Source organism: Pleurodeles waltl, chromosome 10 (assembly GCF_031143425.1).
Source record: "Pleurodeles waltl isolate 20211129_DDA chromosome 10, aPleWal1.hap1.20221129, whole genome shotgun sequence".
In the NCBI taxonomy this organism is placed as follows: Eukaryota; Metazoa; Chordata; class Amphibia; order Caudata; family Salamandridae; genus Pleurodeles; species Pleurodeles waltl.
In genome coordinates this window covers 240,146,179-240,169,765 of record NC_090449.1, presented here as the reverse complement: position 1 = coordinate 240,169,765, position 23,587 = coordinate 240,146,179, and the positions used below count along the sequence as shown (strand labels likewise).

The window sequence follows — 23,587 nt, the reverse complement described above, 5'->3', positions numbered from 1 at the left end:
TGCTATGCCTATGCGACATCTGGCACAAGAGACACCCTACATGAAAAGTGTTCTCTTGCTATACCCCGGCGACAGGCACTTCTGGCTGACTATAATTACTGCTTTGTCCCTGCCGAACTGGTGCCCGGAGTTGCTGATATCACAAACTTACCTAGCTATATCTATGACCACGCCCCCGGTCTTATTGGGCTTTGTGTGGGAGCTGGGTCGCCCTGGCGATACCCTTCTGGTGAAGGCCTTGGCGGATCTACTGCTCGCTCAGACAATCTGGGACATTCTGTTACACTACTTTATCGACAGTTGTAGTTTGGCGAGTAACTGAGCCCTTAATTTGGAGGCCATGAAGGTAGTTCTGAAAGGGGTTTGTATCAATAGGTCTTACAGGGTTTGTCACCAGCAAGAGCGCAGCATTCATGTTCAGGAACAGATACTGGGCAAGCCAGAAGCCGCATTCCCTTTTAACCCCTATATGTTGGTGTCCTGGCGCACAGCGCACACCTAGCTCTTTGAGGATTGACCCCAACTTGGAAAGTACCACTATACAGCATATAGGCAACAACTACATGTGGACGGTGACAGAACGGGAGCACTGCTGACCTGGTTGGTCTGGCGGGAGTCTTCTTAAACACTGTGTTGTTAATTTACAAGGATGCAGGGACACACAAATGGTTATCAACAAAGTATTCTTTGCCCATCTTAGTGAAGTATATGCAGAGCGGTGCCTGCAACTTCGGAGGTTCTGTCAGAGTTTCTAAGGGATGTACAGCTCCCTCGCCTAGACCGGGACTGCCAGCAAAATTCTTTCATAAGTATGTAGATGTTCTGGTTGACCGGCTGCTAAAGGTCAGTGGAGTGGCGTTGACCACAGGTACATTGCCATCTTCCTTGAGGGAAGCACTAGTGGTCATGATATTAAAACCAATATCGCTGCCCACCATGGACATGAAAATTCTTAGAAGTGTCCTGGCAGCTCGCCTGCTCCCCCAGATGCCCACGCCGATACACCCGGACCAGTCGGGCTTCATCCACAGCTCCTAACTGATAACTATGTCTTGGCACTCCTGGACTTTGAGGAGACATTTGATTCTCTGAACTCTATGTATTTGTGGCATGTACTCCAGAAAATGGCTGTGTGTCCCGGTTTTATCTGATGGGTCTGCCTCTTTTATTCTAACCCATGCACCCGGGTATGTTCGAGTGTAGTGGTATCTGAGCCCTTTTCGGCTGAGCAGGGGCAATCAACAGGGTTGCCCCCTTTCACTGCTCCTATTTGCCATAGCCATGGAGCCTGTGGCTGGGACCCTGTGGCGGGCGATGGGCCTGTGTGGCATTATGCTGGGAGAGACCACTGCTGTGGTCGCTCTCTACGCTGATGATGCCCAGGTGTATTTGCAACAGCCGACTTATTCTGCGTCTATGTTGCTTAACATCACGCAGGTGTTTGTGGTGGTCTCAAGACTATATGTTAACCCTGAAAAGTCCAAACAGTTCATAACTAGGTAAGCTGGTAGGAATCCCAGCTGAAGAGCTCCCCAGGGTGGGTTTCCCCTGGGAGCTGCAGGAGGTCCGCTGTCTTGGGATACAGATGACCCATACAGCTGCGACATACCTTGAGCGGAACATTGTCCGAGTGGTGGAGTGTATGCAAACCCCGATTCGGTTCTGGAGGGGAACTACTGTTGTCCCTTATGGGCAAGATTGCCATAACAAAAGTTATAATGTTACCTCCCTGTCTTTATGCCCTACCGAGAATGCTTTATGCAATCCCTCGACATTACCTTCAGATCCTAGATAATCTGATAGTAGACCTGCTCTGGGGAACCACGAGCAAATGTCTGGGGCTAGCCATTCTAAAGAGTACATGGGATCACGGAGAGCTTGAGGTTTCCCACTTGGAATTCTTTTACAGAGTGGCATAACTAGAACACGTGGGTCATTTGTTTGACACGGACAACAATTGGGAGAAGAGGCTTCTATGTGGCACAGATGAGGGCAAGTCCCTACAGATGCTATTGATGTTGGGGGTGGAGGATTCCCCCCTCCCCCACCCACCGTGCCTAGATCATCCGACTGAAGGCAGGGGTCTGGGAGAGGTTAGACCGATGGGTTATCAGGCATGCTCCATATGTCCCTGAAATGCCCTTATGGGTTGTGTTACCCTTAGACATATTTCGGATTCCATGTCTGTGCAGAAGTGGAACAACAGGGTGTGAATCTATGGGGGATCTTTACCTTGTGCAGCGCTTCATTACGAAAGAGAATGCCATAGAAACATTCTCCCTGGGCAAGGGGCAATAATTGCAATATATGAATATCTCAAGCATGGTTCGCGAGGTATGGCCTTCCTTCCCTGATGAACTGACGGTCTCTTATTTCTTATCAACCATGCTAAACATGGGCGGGGGGCCACCGATTGGTCTTGCATTTGTATTGCCCACTATGCGAGGATCTGCCATGAACGGTGCTTCCTATACAGACCAAGTGGAAGGTGGCTGTAGGGGAACCATTATCATTCAGGGATTGGGTGAAGATCCACGAGGGAGTGTGGAAGGTTAGTTCCAATGCTTGTTTGAAACTCTTACAATGTAAGTTTATACACCAGGCAGATCTATGGCAACCAGTCCGCTGAATGTCCCCATTGCGGGGCACAAACTGCAGACTTTCTGCATATGTTATGGTCGTGTCCATCCCTATCCTTTTACTGGTGCGCTGTGTTGCATAGCCTTAAGGGCCCCTTGGTGGGAGGTACAGATGGAGATCAGGTTGGTGTTGCTAGGACTTCTCCCCCCGGCATGCGCAAAAACTCTTCAGCAGGGAATTCGTCCTCCTTCAGCTGGTACTAGCAAAAAGGCATATAGCCTTTGTGTGGCTGTGGTCGGGGCCCACGCGGCATGTATGAAAAATGTGGTTGAATGGGTGCGAGCAGAAGAGGTGCGGATGTGCCATGTCCGTTGGGATGATCATTTAGAAGAGGATCTGCAAGCCTGGTCCACTATGCTATCTGATTTACAGGAGGTGCTGGACCGCCCCACCCCGCCACTGATGGAGATGACAACTGACTGGATGTTCCCACTGCGAAATGGCCGAGGAGCAATGGAAGTAACCTGGGACTCTTGGGCTGATGTGACATGGAGTATACATGTTGTCCTACAGACCTCCTTATTAGATTGGGGCGATGGCCCAACATGCAATTACACTAAAGAGAGGGTGGGGTGGAGGTGAGTTTATATGATCCATCATGGATTTCGGGAAATAAAAAGTGGCCATGGATTGTTCTTCTTTCCATCCTCATCAATTATGTTCTGGGAGTGCATGGGGAGACCGCTTCCATGGGATACAGTTGTTGTAGGAAGCTGGCCTGGTGTGTGGTGGGTACCTAAGGTACTTAAACCTTATATGAGGTCCAGGTTTCCCCCATTAGTGTAGTGTAGGCAGTGTCTAAAAGCCAGGCTCTCTTGAGGTAGCTGTGGATGAGCAGCCAAGGCTTATCTAGGAGACATGCTAAGCTCATGCAATACCACTGTAGTCACACAGCACTTACACACATGAAAGAAAACACTCAGTGTTACAAAAATAAAGGTACTTTATTTTAGTGAGACAATTCCCAAAAAGTACTAGAGAGGCAACCCTCCAATAGGAGTTAAGTAACACACTAGATATGTACACTAGTAATCAGAAATAGGCATAAAAAGCAATGGAAAACAGTGCAAATGGCAACAGACTATAGTGACACTAGGGGCAGCCCAAACTATATACTGAAAAAACGAAATGCGAATGCAGAACCCCCACCTTGGTAAGTAGAATGTGTAGAGGCGAGCTGGGGGTACTAAGAAACGCCAAAGATAAGTATCACAGTGCCCCCCCCTCCCCCCCCAGTGACCTGGAAGAAAGGAGTAAGTTACTGGATTCTCCCCAAACCACCTAAAAAGTAGGAAATGCAACACCAAGATAAGACTGCAAGAAACCAACGATTGATTCCTGAAGAAGAAGCCCTGTGGAAGAAGGGGATCCAGACGTCACAGAAGAGTCCAGTGGGGGCGGAAGCCACTACCCACCCAGCTGTGGTTGCAGGAGTTGGTTGACGGTAAGACGAAGACGGTCAGTAAGGCAGCCCTAGTGTCGGTGAAGAGTTCCTGGCAGGTGTAGTCGACGTCCCACGCGGGATGGATGATTGCAGTAGGTCAGTGGCGTGGAAAAGCCACCAATAAGTCTTGGCAAAGGCAGAAGTTGCGTTGAAGCAAAAGTGGAGCTGCTGGGGACCAACAAGATCCAGGGGGCTCAACCCACGGGTGGAGTCCGGGAGGACCCTCAACAGGGCAGAGAGTCCACGGAAGAAAAGGCAGCCCCCCACAGAGGAGACCCACTGGAAGAGGAACCAGGAGTTGCACCAGCATAACTGGAGAAGGGTCCCACGCCACAGGAGAAGCACACAGAGGGCTGTGTGTCGTAGGAAGGAGTGCTGGGGCCTGGGGCTGCACGGAGCCTGAAGATCCCTTAGAGGAGATGCGAACAAGCCTTGGTGGCTGCACGGAGCCTGAAGATCCCTTAGAGGAGATGCGAACAAGCCTTGGTAGCTGCAAGAGATGCGGTGCATGGGGGTACTGTCCTTCGTGGGAAGGCAACGGCTTACCTCCTCTAAAGTTGGACAGCTGACAGAGAGGACCAAGAGGACTACTCTGGAAAACCACCAGTGATGCAGGGTCCACGCAGCTCAGGATGAGAGGAGATCCACACAGCCGGTCGTCATTGCAGTTGGTGCCTGCGGATGCAGGGGAGTGGCTCCTTCACTCCAAGGGAGATTACTTCTTTTTTCTTGTGTAGACTGAAGACTTGCTGTTCTCCGAGGATGCACAGCTGGGAAAATGTTGCAGAAGCTGCAAGGAGCCATGGAAACAATGTTGCAAGCAGAGTCTTAGTTGTGGATGCAGCCAAGAGAGAGACCCTAAGTAGCCCTGAAAGGGGGATTGGTCATCTAGCCAGGTGACCAGCTATCAGGAGGGGACTCTGACGTCATCTGCCTGACCTGGCCACTCAGATGGTCCCAAAGGTCCCTGACAACCTTGGATTCAAGATGGCCAAACCCAGGTACCCTCCGGAGGAACTGTGGGCACAACCTGTGGGGTGTGATGGACAGGGGAGTGGTCACTCCACTTTCCATTGTCCAGTTTTGGCTCGTGTTTATGCACGAGAGCACCAAATGTGCCGTTCAAAGCATACCAGTGGCTTAGGGAGGCTACCCCTGTCAAGCCACGTAACACCTATTTCCAAAGGGAGAGGGTGTTATTCCCCCCCCCCCCCCCCCCCCCCCCCAGAAAGCAGGAGTGCAGAAACCGGTCTGAGGGGTGGCAGCTGCTTGGGCTGCCCAGAAGGGGTGGTAGGAGCAATGCTTGGAGTCATCTAAGTAGCCCCCAGATTGCATGGAATCATACTTCTAATACTGGCAACAGTTTGATACCAAACATGCCTAGGCTCTGGGTTACCATTATGTAGCTGGACCTAGGAAGTGACCTATGTCCAATATATGCGTACAATTGCGTCCCAGCACTCACGAAGTCCATGAAAATGAAGCTGGAGTCCGTTGGGGGGGACCTCTGCTCATGCAGGGGTGTACACACACACACACACACACACACACACACACACACACACACACACTCACTCACTCACTCACTCACTCACTCACTCACTCGCACCCTGCCTTCTGGGCTAGGATGGCCTACCATAGGGGTGACTTATAGTGACCTGTAGTGAAAAGGGTGCAATGGCAGGGCTGCAGACACACTTTGTATGGGCTCACCATGGGTAACATAATACGTGCTGCAACTCATGGGGATCCCCTGGTGCCCCAGTGCCCTGGGTACCTTGGTACCATATACTAGGGACTTACATGGGGGCACCAGCATGCCAAGTGTGTGTGTGGTCCAAGCAACCAAGTTAGAAGGAAGAGAGCATAATCACTGGGGTCCTGGTAAGCAGGATCTCGGTGAACACAGTCCAACACACTGAGAAACAGGCACAAAGTGGGGGTAATCCTGCTAAAAAGAGGCTATTTTCCTATATTAGTGATATGTACTTGCAGTGCCATATGATTTGCCTTTTCTCCTACACCCATCGATAGTGGATGAGAGGTTAACAACTGTTTCTGTAATTTATATCCCGGCCCCAGATGTAATTACATGCTATGCAATAAGTTTTGCAAGAAGCAATTTTGCTTACTGTCAAGAATTCTATGATGTAATGTCTCTGTGCTATCCCAAAAAAAGAATATATATATATATATATATATATATATATATATTTTTTTTTTTTAAGTTTAAATCGACTCAAATGTTGATTGTTCTCGGGTATTTTTTTATTTTATTTTTTACACTATTTCCTGCATGACTGTTGAACAGAGGGTTTCAGCTCACGGTATATTTTTGTTTGCGTATTCATTAACAAATTAATTGTGGCTAAAAGTAACATGCAAGCTTTTTAGGTCTGGACTCGTTACTAAATTTGGAGTTTTTCAAGCTTTGTGTTTTCCGTAAAAAAAAATAAAAAATTAAAATGTGTCTATATGGATAGTCAGGACCAACTTGTCCCATAGACAAAGCATTTTTTGTTTTGCTAATAACTTTAGCACTGTTTGATGAATCTTTACTAACTATTCAAAACTAGTACGCAAGTTGGTTGAGCTACTGTCAGGAAAGTTTTTTAGGGTGATTTCGTCAAGCAAAGGCCAAGAAAAAGGAGGGTGGTCTGAAAACACTTTGCCCCAAGCAATGTCTATGGGGATTTTGCAGTGTTTAGACACGGCTGCAGCCCAAACTGCTGAATGGATTTACATCAAATGTGGCAGAAGCTAGATCTTGATTTAGAAAGAGTGCTTTTGTAATTTGGTGTAAATCTGTTCTGACGTTTTGGAGTAATTAAAGGAAATAAAAATAGAGATCTAGAGACACAGGTCCCCTTGCAGGGGATCTGCGCATCCGATGGCAAAGTAAGTTCCTGTTGGCTGCAACCTGAAAGGAAAGTTACGACCTCCATTTTCTTTCTCGCTTGGCTCAGGAGACGGAAAAATAAAGTGGTTAAATAGATAAGGGGTCAGGATAGAGGTATCCTGACTCCACAGAGCACATGGAGGTGTCCCTGAGGGTCCTCAAGGGCACGAAATTGGCAAAAAAATTAATTGTTGGCCGATCCGTGGATCCACTGCAGCACTCAGCACAACCTCCAGTGTAACTCTGCAATGGTTCTGGAGATCTGATGCAACATGGGAAAAAAACAATACATAGGACATGCGCAGTGGTGGTTGTATCAACATACACTAATTCGATATTACTTTACATCAAAACACCATTGAATTTCACTGAAAAAAACACACAAAACATTAGAAATTCAGCAGTTGTAGTTATACTTATAGTTATACTCATCTGAAGAAACTATAACTCATGCTGTTGAGTACATACTCATCTGAAGAAACTATACCTCATGCTGTTGAGTACATAAGGGCCACAAGTTCGAGTTCCTTAACATAAGTATAACTATTTCTATGGTTTTGTGTCGGTAAAACGTGAACGTAACTATAACGCCCCTGTCACCTTTGTATTTTTATGTGATTATACATATATATGTATATATATATATATATATATATATATCTCCCTTTTTCTCTCTAAAGATAGATAGATACTCATTGAAACAACCAAAGGTTCCAGGGATGTTAAAATTAGGAAATAGAATTTAACCCCATCGCTGCTAAGCCGTTTCCCCCTCCTATGCCTTTTTGGGGGGGGGGGGGGGCTAATTGGAGTAGTTCATGCTTAGACCCCCATAACATTTTGTCCAAATTAGCTAGCCACACCAAATGCGTGTCCTTTTTTTTTTTTTTCCCAACATCCTGGGGATTCTAAAGGTACCCATGGCATGTGGATTCCCCCGGAGGGGACTGAGAAATTAGCCAAAATACAACTAAAATATTTTTTTTGGGGGGGATAGAGAAAAAGTGCTGCAGAAGAAAGCATCTGGGTTTTTTTCTCCTGCAAATGGCATCAACGAACGGTTTGCGGTGCTAAAATCCCATCTTCTTAACCTCCAGGAACAAGCAGACTTGAATCAGAAAAACACATTTTTCAACATGGTTTCTGCATTTTACTGGGACATAGCCAATTTTTCCTATTTTTTGTGCTTTCAACCTCCTTCCAGTTAGTGGAAGAGATGGGTGTAAAACCAGTGGTGGATCCCGGAAAGCTATACACTTCTGAAAAGTAGACACTATTCTGAATTCAGCAAGGAGTAATTTGTGTTGATTCTTCAAGGTTTTCCTATAAAAAGTAACAACTGAAATTAAAAACAAAATGTAAATTGCGTTGAAAGAAATTGCTATTTATGTCTAAGTTTTCCTCTGTAACTTCTTCTAACCATGGCAGATTTTCAAAAACAATATGCTGTTGCGTCCACAGGAACCTTCTGGTTGCGGGGATATATAGTACTTGTAGGTTCACCGAGTACCCTATGTTCCCAGAGCCTATATGTGAGCTGCACCTTGCAGTGGTTTTTCATTGTGTACCGTGCATACAGCAATTAATTTGCTAAAATAGCAAGAGTGGAAAAAGAGTATCAAGGAAACCTAGGTATTTCCAAAATGGGCGCAAAATATGGAGTTTAGAAGCAGTGGTTATTTGCACATTTCTGAATTTGGACATACCCATACTAGCATGTGAATTACAGGGGATTTCTCAAAATGACTTATTTCTTACACACTGTCTTACATTCTGAAGACACAAATGCAGAGAAAGACAATTGGTAATAACACTTGTTCTGCTATTCTGTGTTCCCCCACGTCTCCTGATAAAAATGGTACCTCACTTGTGTGGGTAGGCATAGTGCCCACAACAGGAAAAGCTACAATGCGTAGCTTGGAAACATCACATTTTTCCACTGAAAACTGACTAATTTTTTGCAAAATGCCTGGCTGTGGATTTTGGGCTGTAGCTCAGCCAGCACCAACCCTGTACATTTTAAAAAACTAGACACCTAGGAGAATCCAAGATGGGGAGACCTGTGGGGCTCTCACCAGGTTCTGTCGCCCAGAATCCTTTGTAAACCTCAAAATGTCTCTAAAAAAACATATTTTCCTCACATTTCTGTGATGAAAAGTTCTTGGGTCTGAGGGGAGCCACAAACTTTCTTCCACCCAGCAGTCCCCCACAATGGTACTTGTGTGGGTATACCTCATGCCCACGACCGGAAAGGCCCAAAACGCAACATGGACACATCACATTTTTCCACTGAAAACTGATTTGATTTTTTGCAATGTGCCTAGCTGTGGATTTTGGGCTCTAGCTCAGCCGGCACCTATGGAAATCTAGCCAAGCTGTACATTTTTGAAAACTAGACACATGGGGGTATTCATGGTGGGCAGGGCTGCCTGATTCTCCCTATGTGTTTTTACACAGAATCTATTGTAAACCTCAAATGGTGAGTTACAAAAACACATTTTCCTCACATTTCTGTGAAGGAAAGTTCTGGAAACTGGGGAGCTACAAAATTCCTTCCACCCAGCATTCCCCCCCCGTCTCCCGATTAAAAATGGTGCCACACTTGTGTCGGTAGACTTAGTGCCTGCGACAGGAAATGGCCAAGATCACAACATGAAAGCAGCTTATTTTTCCACCAAATGAACCTCTTTTTCCAATGTGGGTAGCTCTAGTTTTTGGACCCTACCTCCACCAGTGCCTAGAGAAACCTAGCCAACCTGTGAATTTTTTAAAACTAGACACCTAGGGGTATCCAGAATGGTGTGACTTGCATGGATCCCATTCGATTTTCATACCCACAATGCCCTGCAAACCTCCCACTTTTGCTGAAATAACCCATTTTCTATACATTTCTGTGACGGAAAGTTCCATGATCTGCAGGAATCCACAAAATTCCTACCACCCAGCATTGCCCCACCTGTGCCAATAAAACTGCTGCATCACCTGTGTGGCTGGGCCTAGTGCCACAATAGGAACGGATCAAACTAAGAAAAATAGGAGCGCTTGCGTGGAGACACTTATTGACCTTGGTTGGATCCGTTCCTTTTTCTGGCACTAGGCCCAGCTACACAAGTGGGGCAGAGTTTTTATCGGCACAGGAGGGGCAATGCTGGGTGGTAGGAATTTTGTGAATTACTGCAAATTCCGGAAGTTTTCAACACAGGAATGTAGGGAAAATGTGAGACTTCAGGCAAAGTTGGAGTTTTGCAGGACAATGTGGGTAAGAAACTGGTGTGGGGTGCATTTGAAGCACACCACCCTGCACTTGCCCAGATGTCTACTTTTCAGAAGTGACTGGTTCTGGTAGGTTTTTCAAGGTAGCAGCCTAACCAAGCCCAAAAAGTGCAGCTGCTGACCATTGCAAGTGGGACAATATTGGGAGTGGGCCAAGCTCTGCTGGCCCTTAAGTGAAAACACCTAAAAGAGTCTAATCTCCTTTTTCCCTGCCATTGGGATGAGATACTTTATTCATCAGGGTGGGCAGAAAGGCTGTGCCCATTTTGTGGGGTGGGGGCATTGCCATGCCCTTTCTGGGCAGCCCCTAATAGTCCCCTGTGCCTAGTAGGCTTTCTGCCCACCTCTCTTCCCCCCCCTCAGGTTGAGATAGCCCTCTGAGCACCGAGGCAGGGAAAGTGAAATGAGTTGATTGGCTCATTTCACTTTCATTTTCATTGAAATAGCATCTGCGCACCACACACACTGACTGTAATCTCAGTGAAAACTCAAAATAGCCTTGGGAGGTGGGGAACTTGTTCCCCACCTCCTGAGGCTCTTGGTTGAAACAGGGAGTCTCTGGTGCCAACACCTAAGGGATTTCCTGCTTGTGTGCAGAGGGTGGCCGGGGACTGTCCACAACACATCAGCATGGAAAGGGTAAAAAAAATAAACCTTAGAAATTCACTAAAAATAAATAACTGGGACGTTATAGTTAAGTTCAGAATTTACACACAAAAATCCATAGAAATTCAGCAGTTATAGTTAGTTATATCAAGAAAGTATAACCTGTGCCCTAATGCAATTATAACTTGCTCCCCTGCCTTGCAGTTTTCTTATCAATCATTTTACTGCAAAAGTTGCAGTGATATTATTATTTCATAAAAGATACCATCAGTAATGTAATATGTGGGGTAATTAGCAGTTCATGGCAAGGGCGCGAGTTATAATTACTTTAGGGCACAAGTCATAAGTGATGTCATCAATAATTTAATCTAACTTGTCATTAGTGATGTAATACATGAGTTTATAGGCAGGCCATAGTGAGGACCTCAAGTTCACACCTCGAGTTCTCGTTAGCGCAATAAAATATAACTGGTGAATTTTAATTGTAAGCATTTTTATATTATTGAAACACCCAACTATAATGTCCTATTAACCTTTTATTTTCCTGTATGTGTATACACACACACACATTTATATACATATGACACACACACACACACACACACACGCTTTCAAAGCAGTCCTCTTCTTCCACTTTTGTATTCAAGTGTCACACTTGTTTGATTTCTGTCCACCACAGTTTACAGCATGAGGCAGTGAGTCAGCCCACTTCAGCCACTGTCAACACGGGTTTGTTAAAAAGAAAATGTTTAAAAAACCTCATGGGCTTAACCTAGCCACACCTTTTGGCTTTGCCAGTGCCTGTTTATTAATATGGGGAACAATCTCAAATTATGTTTCTTGGGGATTGCACAGAATTGCTAAAATGCTGCATTAAGTGTTGAGAAATATGCAGCAGCATTTTCATTGAAACTCAGAGCAGCATTCATTTACAATTATTATCAGAAGGAACCTACTAGTCTTGTTGCCAGAGCAAACAATATAGGCCTAATTGTCAGAGATAGACTAATGTGGTGCTGTCTTCAAATAATAATGCTTACATTGTTATTTTTCCTTCGCAGTTTTGGATGTGGAAATGCTTGAAAGTACGAGGGCTGTGATTGATCAGGAGCCACACATGTTTGCTCTTCATGGTGTAAGTAATTTACTTAATGGTATACAGTTTAGGGGAAGAATAGGAGACTGCGGCATGCATCCCAATTTAAAGCTGACACAGAATGTTATTGTTTAGCGGGAGGATGTCTAACCGGATGGGGCACAGAGCATATCTCCTGGATGCGTCCCACTGCCACCTCTGTTGACAGTAGATGGGGTTACTATTTGTAACAGTTTACATCTATAATCTATTATTCAAAGAGTAATGAAGGGGAAGTCCTGCATATGCTTCCAGGGTAATAGCTAGTGTTTAAAGGGCTCTTATGTCGAACCACTGCTCTTATGCAGCATAGTGGAAAGTATTGTTGGGGCGAGATTCTCCTCTTTTGTCTTGGGTATTTTGTGTTGAAGAAACTGAGTTCCCGATTACTGTGTTCCTGCCAGTGGTTCACTTCTGAGGACTCTCATCCCTGTCATTTGATTACATCTCTCTGCACTGTCATAAAGCTCTTGTCTTGTCCTACATTTAAACTCTCACTCGAGACACCCCAGGATGCCATCCGATGGTCCTGTCGTCCTTCCATGCAGCCACTGAGCACGGGCCTCTAAATGCTTCTAGAAACCTCACTTCACAATTCTGTGCACTGGATGCTCACCGGCAGCGCCAGTACACGCTTTGCTATTGAGTGGATTCCTCTGCAGCACAGAACATTTGTTTTCAGTCATTTTCATTATATGTTTACTAAGCTCACAGCTCTTATGTCTTATGCTGAATTAGTAAATGCAGATTAGGCTGTAATGCTTTTGTATGTGCTTTCTTACATTCTTATAGTGTGCAGACAGATGCTGTCAACTCATCGTGCCCATACCGTCTGCCTTCAAATCTCAAACTGACTAACGCCACTTTCTTGTATATGTATCCTTGCAACTTTAATTCTTTTTTTGTGATGGACTTTCAAATAACGTTTCTGTTGCACCATACGAAAAGCTGCAATGAAGGTAGACAAAACCTTTTTGACACTAAAATGCATGGATAAGAATACGTCATGGATTTCTTAGGGTGTGCCAGTAGGGAAGCCTGACAAGCTGGCATGGATGCCAATCTCAACCCTTTAGTCTCAGCCATTGTGGCAATTACCAAAACCCTGTGTAAGTATTTATTTGGTCCTTTTATACTACAAAACCTTGGTCTGCACCCATTTAGACCCCTCCGCCAGCCTGGGTCTCGTGTTCAGTTGGATGCAAAGAAACATTGTACCACAGAGTAATGTAACCTTTAATAGCCGAATTGTCTGTGCTTATTACCCATACATACCAAAAGAGGTAATTGTAATGACTTACCGTATACATTAATTGGTCACTACAGGGTCAAAAGTGAATGAAGGTCTCTATTTCCATGTCTATAGCTATTAGCGAAGCTTATGTTTAAACGAATAGCCTTCATGACACAAAACCGCCTCCAACCTAATTTCCTTTAAACTTCTCTTTAATTTGACAAATGTGAACAACTGTTAAGTGACTTTACGGCGCCTGAGGATGCACAGAGGCAGTGTTCACAACGGTCAAACCTTAAAAAGAAGAGGTACATGAAGAGATGGCTTGAGTTTAAACAGAAGAGGGGACGTCTAGTTATCAAAGTAAGAAGTGTGCTCGGGCTGCTAATGTTGGGCGATCATGGCGTGAGCACAAGGAGTGCTGTGAAACCTATGAAGATGTGCAACTGGCAGAAAAAGCAAGTTGTTACTCCTCCGCGCATAACTAGTAAAGCCAAGGTGCATTATTGTGTCTAATGCCACGTTTCCCTAAGTATAAAGATGGACTAGAAACGGCTATGAAAATTGTGAAAGATTGCTAAAAAGTATACATTGGAGAAAGTGAGGAATGGACTTTAATGTGCCAATTTTAAGTTGGCTTCCAAGTTGGGAACTACCTGCAGAAGATATGTGAACACTCAGGCTATGCACTTCTGTGAATGTTCAACTTTTTCTGGTTTCATTGATAAACACGAGGTTACTGAACATCCTGCATACCTAGAACATATGAACAGTTGTAAGGGCACCTTTTGAATATAAAATCCCACAAATTGTTTTTTTTCTAAATTTGGGCGTATGATTTCCACTTACTGAATACATTTTTATGTGCTCTGTTTCAACCCTTTGAGAATCAGGCTCTGTGAAATGTAGATATCTTGGGGAAAAGAAAATTAAATAGTTTAAGAAAACACATTTCATATATCAGCTGAGATTTAACATGTAAAGAGATGTCGTGAATTGAAGGCAAATAAATGCAGTGCACAACAGGAACCTAGGTTTTTAAATAACTTACCACTGTAATGAGCAGAGTTAGGAACTATAAAAGCTAGTGGGCAGAGAAAGAACAATGCCATTGTGTAAAATTAGATATGTAACCAGACTAAATAAGTTATGTTAGTCATGGCTTGCAGTGCATTTTCTTTCTGACTGGAATGTTTTTTGTTTTTCAAAAGTTTATTCTCCCCCCCCAATAGATACAACATATATTGCAGCATACATCATTGTTCCGATAGTATCACACATTTTAAGGATGACTAGAGCGTGTCTTGTTTGACAACAATGCACACACATTTACTCCCATCCATTGCATATAGCTTCATTCCCTTTTGCCCATCTCGTAGGTATACATTATCGCAAACGTTTAATCTCACAGAGTATGTTTAAAGTCCATTACATTTTCTCAGTTGTGTTATACTTGGTGTTCGGCGAGGATGGTTTGGCTGTCTCCGGGCTCGTATAGTCTACCTCCTCCCCATCTGTCTATGACATCAAATAAGTGAGGAAAGGTGACCAAAAATCTTGGGGCCATGATCTGGGATGCTGCTCCTCACTAAATAATTCTACTTTCTTGCAGCAATGCACAATATACAAGTACGAGATCAATGGTTGAGTTTTGTTTTGTATCCATACCATTGCCACCTACGCTTCACTAATAGTAGAATTAAAGACACAAATTTATGGGAGGAGGCTGATATCTGAAATATATCACCCAGCAATACTGTCTAAGGCTCAGGGTTCTATGACAACTCTGTCATTACCCCTATTTTTTTCAATAATGCCTTTCTAAAAGTTCTACATTTTAAGGGATGACCATGACCTGTATGAACAAAGCAGATATGTCTCCTACATTCTGCCCCGCCTGGTGCCCAAACTTGAACATAGGTTTCAGAGTATAGTAGGTTTGATGTAAATATTTATGGAACAATTCTGTTTATTGATTTTGGAAAAACAAAAGTCATGTATTCTGTACACAGCATCTTCACCGACAACCTAGACGCCAGTGGCTCATGAACTTAGTGTGACATAAGAACCAAAACCCTTCAACCCCCGCCCTTCATCCCACACCCCTCCCACACTCTTGGGCTATCAGGAAAGTAATAGCACCCATCACATTGTTTCTTGCATGGCCCCAAACTGCGGCCTTCAGGACTGGATCTCTATCCTGGACCAAGAGTATTAGTCCTTGGCAATCCCTTTGTCCAGGGGATGTAGTATCAGGTGCAGCAGCTTCAGATATTTGGGGGAAGTTAGTTCCTAAAATTCAGTTGACAGAAAGTTTATTAAAGGAGTCCAGAGTTCTCGGTAGGAGTCGCGCTTGAGTTCACTTGCAAGAGTCAGCTTTTCCATACCCAATAGAAAACACAATTTATGTAACCATCTTGTGTACTCCGTGACTTTGTCCGTACCACAGATGGAGAATATAGGCAGATGGGCTGCTTCTAGATCGAGGTCCATCTGTCGAGCATGCGTGGTTCTCAGTGGATATGCCACGTTTCGGTAGGTTTAACAGGGTATATGCAGGATAGTTTAGAATTTTCTTGCCACTGCCCATATCGATATTCTCTAGTACTTTTCCCCAGAGTCAGACCAACTTGCAGCAATCCCATAGTAAGTGTATTAAGATACCAGTGTTCCCACAGCCCTTCCAGCGGGCAGGGAAATATCTCAATGCAGCCTGGCCGGCTGTCACGGCAGAATGCTTAGGTGGCCATTATGTATCTAGTTCTCTAGTGCTCCCTTTTGGCAGTCTATTGGTGCTGTTCCAGGAGGGCCATTGATCGTCCTAAAGGAACCATTGTTTGATATTTCCTATTGTTTTGCCATTGGTTGTGTGTGGTTTCTAGACAGTTTATGATGTGTAAAGATTAAAAGTGCTTTGTGCAAGTTTAAAATAAATAAAGAGTGAGTCTCATCTAGGATGCTCTTTGCTGTGTTTTAAGTGTTTGGCTGCATGTGCTAAAAGTCTTTGTTTTTAGGTCTGGCTTGACCACATACCTTTCAACTGACATTATGTTATCCAACTAAAAAGGAGTTTAAGGAGCACTTCCAGAAAAAGACCTTTGGCTCCACCCACATGTTGGCAGCTAGGAGTACTTGTTTCGATTAGGCAGAAGTTGTGATCTTCCACAAAAGAAATGCTTGACCACCACACAGGTGTAATCATTTTATTTATCCAGCTACTGAACTTGAACTTTCAGAGGCACATCCTTAACATTATAATGTTATTAAAGTGTCTTATTTAACTAGGTAAATTACAGAGGTTTTCTCTGGCAGCAACACAGATGGGAGGAGAGCCGTCATTAACTTTAAAAGTGTGTTGTGACAGTGCAACTGTTGTGTGGCTTAGGCTCCAACCACCTGTTGGTTCCACTGAATACAGAATTTGATTGGGCTGAATTTGTGTGCTTCCACTTAAGGCTGCACGTATTGCTCTTTTTGATTTGTTGACTTTTTGACTTGTGGCAACATTTATACTGGATACAGCAGAACTGATCTGACAGGGATCATGGACATAGGCCTGATCTGTTATGATAAAGGCACTAGTTCATTGTGCAAATCATATGTTCAGATTAATGGGTATTTATGTGCGGATTTTTAATACTCTATATTAAAGCTTTAAGATAATATTTTGCTCTCACAGTTTACCACAGTAGACAGCATTTTTGAATTTGGTCTCTTGTTGTGGCAAACCATTGATATTGAAGGTGTGAGAATCTGTTTTAGGCCATCCTAGGAAAGAACATTTGATTAACCAACTTAAATTTTGTATACCTTTCTTATTTTATGACTGTCTGATGGTTGCCTTGTGGAAAAGCTGTTGCTCAAAACTGTAGGCCTGATTAGGTTATGGTGACAAGAAATGTGCCCCTTTTGGTGCCCTGTAAATGTGTCACATGCTATAGGTTTAATCTGCTTATTATGAAACAATAAGGCAAAGACAGTTTTGCTTATTAGTTGTGACAAGCATATGTTAAAGTCAGTAGGCCTTTAAAAGTTAGTTGTTATCATATTGTGCTACGGACTTTATGTAGACAGGTAGTTTCTTACATGTAACCTCATGGATTACCATTGTAGAAAGCGTTTTGGCATTGACTAACCACACTGACATACTCTGTAGGTTTCACCGTGATGATTCTTGTTAGGTCTTTTGGGAGGGGTTCTATGTAGTTTTGCAAGTTGTATTTTTGTGCATATTTGTGACTTTATAACTGTACTCATGATGATTGTCCCTAATCCTGCAGCTACCCCTGTTGCTGATCTCTCCACATAGCACTTTAGAGCTGTTTGTGTTAACATCTCTTGGCACCCCAGACAAGTGAGGTGCCATTTTAGTTGGGAGGTTTGGGGCAATGCTGTGTGGTAGGAAATGTGCGTCTCCCCACAGAGTTCAGAATTTTCCTCACAGAAATGTGAGGAAAATGTGTGGTTCTTAGTCAGTTTGAGGTTTGCAGGGCATTGTGCGTAAGAAAACTGTCTGTCCCCCCACCCCCAAAGGGAACATAAAGACTGTTGATCTATGTACTTGCAGTGGGGGCATAGCCATGCCCATGCAGGTCAGCCCCCCCTATATAAAAAAAAAAAAAAAATACAACCTTCCCTGGTGTCTAGTGGGCTTCCTAAGATTCCCCCCCCTCCCCAGGAGGGGTGGGCAGATTTGGGCTAATCACACCCATCTGTTCCAAGGGGATGGGGAAGGGACATTAAGATTGCCATTGTAGTTTTTGGGGGTGGGGGTATGGCCATGCCCATAATGGGTAGTCCTCACCCCTTATAATTATTCTAAAACACTACCCTGGTGTATAGTGAGCTTTCTGCCTCTACATCTGTCCCTGGGGGGCAGAAAGACTGATCTGCTGTGGTGGTGGGGGTGAGCTGAATTCCTTGTCCAAGGGGCTGCTCCCCCAAAATCCCTGGTGCTAGTGGGTGGATCCCTGCTAGGGTGGTTGCACTCCCTATGGTGATCCCCAAGCAGGGATCCATTGGGGAGAGAGATAATTGGAAAGAAGAGATTCTCCCCTTTCCAATGATACCTTCTCCACCGTAATCAAATATGCCCCCAGACCACTGATGCAGTGAAAGTAAAACAAGACTATCATCTCGTTTCACTTTACTGTAATGATGCCAGCGCGCTGCATGCTGATCGTCATTACACTAACAAAACAAAAGAAAAAAAACGCTTCCCGAGCAGCCAGAGTTAAAAAAATAAAATATTAAGAGTTCTTCCGGAGCTCTGCATCAGAGGGACCTTTAGGTGCCTCCTCAGTATCGGGAAGTGGTTTACACCAGCACTGGGGAGTTGAGTGTGGATTATTACATTACACTGTACTAAAGACTGTAGGGCAGGTATTTTGTCACATGGAATTTTGGAAATTATTGTTGAAGACGAGTTTTGGTGTTAGTGACCCCCCGAATAAACCATAAGGATAGACAAATTGCACTACGGTAATCCTTATTACGCTCTATTAGTAGGGATTTTATATTATTTTGACAACTGTATTTTATACATATTAGTATTTTTATTGCAGTTATTTTTGTACTCCTATTTGTTTCAATAAATATATACTTATTTATACAATACAGTCCCTAGGTATTCTTAATTCTTCCCCCATTGATTTTTTTGGTAAAACATTGATCATAACACCCTATACAAAACACTTATATACAATAACATTTATAATCATGCAAATATTATCTATATAAAAATGACATTTTTTTATATAGATAATTTTTGCTTGAGTGATTAGAATTTTTATTGTATATAAGTTGACAACAAATATGAATACAAAAATAAATGAAAGAATTATTACAAATAAGAAAAGGACTAAACAGGGTGTTTATTAATGTATGAAAGGTTTAAACCCGGCTATAGCACAACCACTGCATCACCTTTGGTAACATTAGTGGAGTGCCAGCAAGGTTTTTAGGGTAATATATTTAAACATTCATAAAGGGAGCTTTGTGTATATACATTAACCCCGTCCCTTTATTGGTATAGGCCGGGGTTCCCTCTTTGGAATTTTTGGTGTCATTATTATTTGTACACAATATTAAAATGATGGTGTGTGGTGTTAATAGTGTGCATTGGATAAAAGTTAAGGCAAATGTGAGATATCGGAGTCACGTTGGTTGTGTGTGGTAAGGCCTGTCTGTAATGTATTAAATGCAGATTGTGTATTGGTTTTGGATGTGAGCGGCGAGAGTACTTAGTTTAAAACGAATTATTCTCCAAAATTAGTTTATTTTATGCATTAGTGTAGCCTTGGTTCTTTCTGAGAACAGTCAGCCTTTGCTTTGTGCGAGAAAGGCACAAGCAAAAAAGCACAAGGAGAGGCCATTCAATATACATTGTCACGGATATACACACTGCAGCCATATGCTTAGGCTAAAAGCATTAGTACATATTGAATAAGGGAACGTCAAGGCTATACTTTTGACCTTGGTGTATTGCTAATAAGAAAAACTGACTTGCGGGAGCAACCCTCAGATGCATGTAACATAATCCTCAATGAAATCATCTTCACCCTTTCCTTTGCCACTGGAGTACTTCGCTAAGCTGAGCATCGATTTCTTAGAGAGGATGTTTAGAGCCTACTTCAGTTTTCTTTTGCCACTTTTAAATTAGGATCTTTTTTTGACATTTAGTTGTACTACGCTGGGTCGACTCACAACTGAGCTTGACAAAGCACATGCAGCATGTTGAGAGCTAAGCTACTTGGTTCCTAATAAATGATTATCACACAACCACTTCACACCCGTACTAGAATCGCTTCATGGGTTCCATGCCAATGAGCAGTACAGGACGCTCCACCCACCACATCTCTAATCAATGCAGGCTATCTATCTTTTGGTCTAAATTCAGTCTTTATAGTTTGGTATCCAAGCTTCAGTCATTGACCTTGTTCTTGATGGCAGACCTCAGCACCAAGATGCTATATGACTGTCATAGGTGGGCTTTATAAATACAGTTTAACTTAAGGTATCTGAAATCAAAGAAGCCATAAACGATAAAATGGAGATGGGGCACCTAAATTTGCAGTTTTGAGTTGTGATGGTGTGTATTAAAAGAAAACCATAGTTTTTGCACAGTGCACAATTCAGCTGTATTTTTTTTATGCGAATGTACTCACTGTACAGTATAGAAAACATAGATAACCTTTGGAAAACATGTAAAAAATACAGTTCTCAAATATATAGAAAATCTTCTGGACCATAGGCCAGAATCTGAATTCTAAGTCTGCATTTTTATCTTAATTGTAGGTGACTGGAGCTTGAATGTATCATTAACATGTGAATATATAGCCAATACTCAAATTACCAACTGATAGATATAACTATCACATGTACCGCTGCTGTAAAGAGACATTGTAGACACTGCGTGCACCCAGATACTGACCATTTTAGCTCAAGTATCCAGCACACAAAAAAACCACAAAGATGTACAGACAAAATGGATGAAATAATATACGGGAATACCAGAAGGTTACAGTGAAGTTGCAAATCATTGTGTGAAAGAAGAAACATTTCCAAAGATTTCGCATCCTAGTAAATCAGACCATGGATAATGAGATTTTTGACATGGGCTATAAAGCAGAGGGATCCCTACACTTGTGTTCAGTTTTACGGTTTTAAGTGTACTGTAGAACAAAAGGCTAGTTATCCACATTCTGTTTAGCTAGGAATTGAGCTTGCATTTTCAGTAAAATAAACTGAAATAAGAGTGTGCCCTCTAGTGCGACAGCCCAACTAATACCACATGAACGTAGACAAAAGAAACAGCAGTCTTCTTAAACAATTAAATGTATAGGTGGATGGCACCAAAGGAGTTAAAGTGCCTTTGCACGTGGTAGATACTGAGGCATGGAATCTGCTGGATACTGGTTAGAGCTGATGGCCCCAGACATGAGAGAGTCAGGAAACCAAGAGAAGAAGCCAGTAAACTGGAGAAGATAAACACTATTAAAAAACAAAACAAAATGGAAACAATGCGTTCAGGCTTTGTAAAATAATATTAAATATCAGTGTGGATAGAGTAAGCACTGGAAGCAGAAGGGCAGGTTGGAAGTTGCCCCTTGTCCAATTATTCTGTAGGGAAGTAGGTTGTTTTAAATTAAAAGGAATTACCATGAAAAGAAAAACCTCTTCAAAACTAAGACAATTGATTGCCGCTTGATCTCACCAGGAATCCAAGATCCCTGCAAAGAGAGAAATCTGCACATCTTGTAATGTTGTGACCAGCACACAGCTTGTGACGCAAACCTGGCATCAAAAGTTCCAAGACAGTTTTGAGAAACCTTAGGACAGAAACTCCCCAAAACTAGCCCATTCTCAGTAACTTCCCTTCAGTATTCATCATCATATGTCATCAAGATGTCTTAGTAAGCTGAACTTTCACTGCTGACAAATGTAGTGTTCCATAGGTAATATGTTTCAACCAAAAGAAGGGCAATGGGAAATGGCAGGTTGTGCTACATAAAAAACACAAGTTTTTACGTGCACCCAGCACTCCGAATGTTTACGTGTGGGTAGGCGTCAGATGATTTTAGTGACATATGCAGTTATATAAGTTCTATTAGATCTGTTGCATGGACACCTGGGGACATCTTTAGTATCCAACTCCTGTCCATCTGAAGGGGAGACTGTCCTCTTTGCTGACAAAATTCCCCATCCCCTATCTGCACGTAGTTTCTCTTTCCAGTTGTGCACGAACATCCTTCCACCTATCTTACCTAATATCCTTTTACTCTTCTCACCCACTTTCACCCCATACTGATTGACAGTAGATTGTGTAACTGCTACTACGTCCTAAAGAAAACTATGCTTCCTGATTGCTCGTAAAACATAGATGCAGACATAAAACAATGTTGCTCCATAATTCTAGTAATGGCTGAAGGAGAGTAATAGGGCTATCATTCTGCAGATCACTATTATCAGTGTTGGGTTTTCTCGGAAGTGACATTACTGTGCCTTTCTTACATGTGCGACATATAACCTTCAAGTGATACCTTAATTGCCCAAGTGATGACTGGAGCGTGTGCTTGGAGCATAGAGATTAGATCTGGGTCATTTGATGATCCAGATTGAAGTTGAGACAAGGCATTGAAGACGTTGAAATACTGACTATTTCCAGCTTGGTGGACCTCTTAGCAGAAGAAATTGAATGGAATGTGTAAAGGCTTATAATTATTTGAAACTTTCGAAATGCCATCACTAGATAAGAGATCTTTTGCTAAATTAAACTTGAAGGAGGCTTAGCGTCCCACTATTACTAACCATTGGTTGGCTCAAGCGTCACTCACTTCCTTGCTTCTCATTTGTTAGCATGAGCCAGGTTCACTTTTTCTTTGTGTGTTTGTCCCTTCGATGGCGCATGGACCAAGTTCTAATTAATTGCTTTATTAATGTCCTTCTTCTGCTTGAGCTCTCATTTAGATACTTTTTTCTTTTTGCTTCCTCTATCGTTGCTTCTTCCTTGCATTTGCTTGTCTGGTGTTGTTGTAGCCTTCCAATGTTGTTTGCCACTCTCCTGTCATTGCTACTTGGCTGTTCTTCGTTATTTTCACTTCCTTCTGTAGTTGTTTCTTGCCCTCCAAGTGTTATTGTTTGCAGGCCTTGAAGAATCATAAAAATGTTACCAGACATTCAGATCTAGTTACTAGAATAGTCTACTTAGGTTAAATATACTTGACCCATAAAGTGGTTTCAAATTGTGAAGTCTTAAGCAAATATTTTATTTTTACAAAGCTGCCTTTTTTCATTATCACAAATGAGAGAACCTTCAAATAGGCACTTTCAGCATTTCTGCTGGGCAAAACAACTCTTGTTTGATTTAATAGACTACACTTTTGCTCTTGTATAATAAGAATCTAATTCACATATAGGTTACACATGACCCGTGACTTGCTTCTGAGGTAACTAATAGCATTGTCATCAGGGTGGGGGCAAGACTGTTTCTCAGTTCATGTTTAAACACTCACCTGTAATAAATAGATTACTAAAGCATGATGTGATAGCACACTGTCATTTATAAATATTACATTTTATATAGAGATGGCCACAAACAGTCCACTAATATGCAGTTGTACTGATAAAACCTACATAGCGTACAGGCAGTGTATTGAAATTGGGTTTCACCGAAAAAAACAAATGATGAAATGTTATGTGTTTTCATCGTCTTAAAATCTTTTTTTCAGCACACAGAGTTGCAAAAATGTGCTTTCCTAACTACTAAAATAGATTTTAAATTTGTACAGTTATTTACAAGCTATCTAAATGTTGCGTGTTAGAAAAAAATATTGGCATCCTACAGCCTTTTGTTTC

At 42.8% G+C, this 23,587-nt stretch overlaps 1 protein-coding gene across 1 annotated transcript in view; it reads left to right on the top strand.

The window, feature by feature from the left end:
* The window catches only part of DCUN1D3 (defective in cullin neddylation 1 domain containing 3), a 95,316-nt gene that overhangs the window by 19,630 nt on the left and 52,099 nt on the right, over positions 1-23,587 (top strand). Inside the window, exon 2 of the mRNA XM_069210281.1 lies at positions 11,924-11,997. The gene's annotated coding sequence lies outside the window, so the exon portion shown is untranslated. The remainder of the gene's footprint in view (positions 1-11,923; positions 11,998-23,587) is intronic.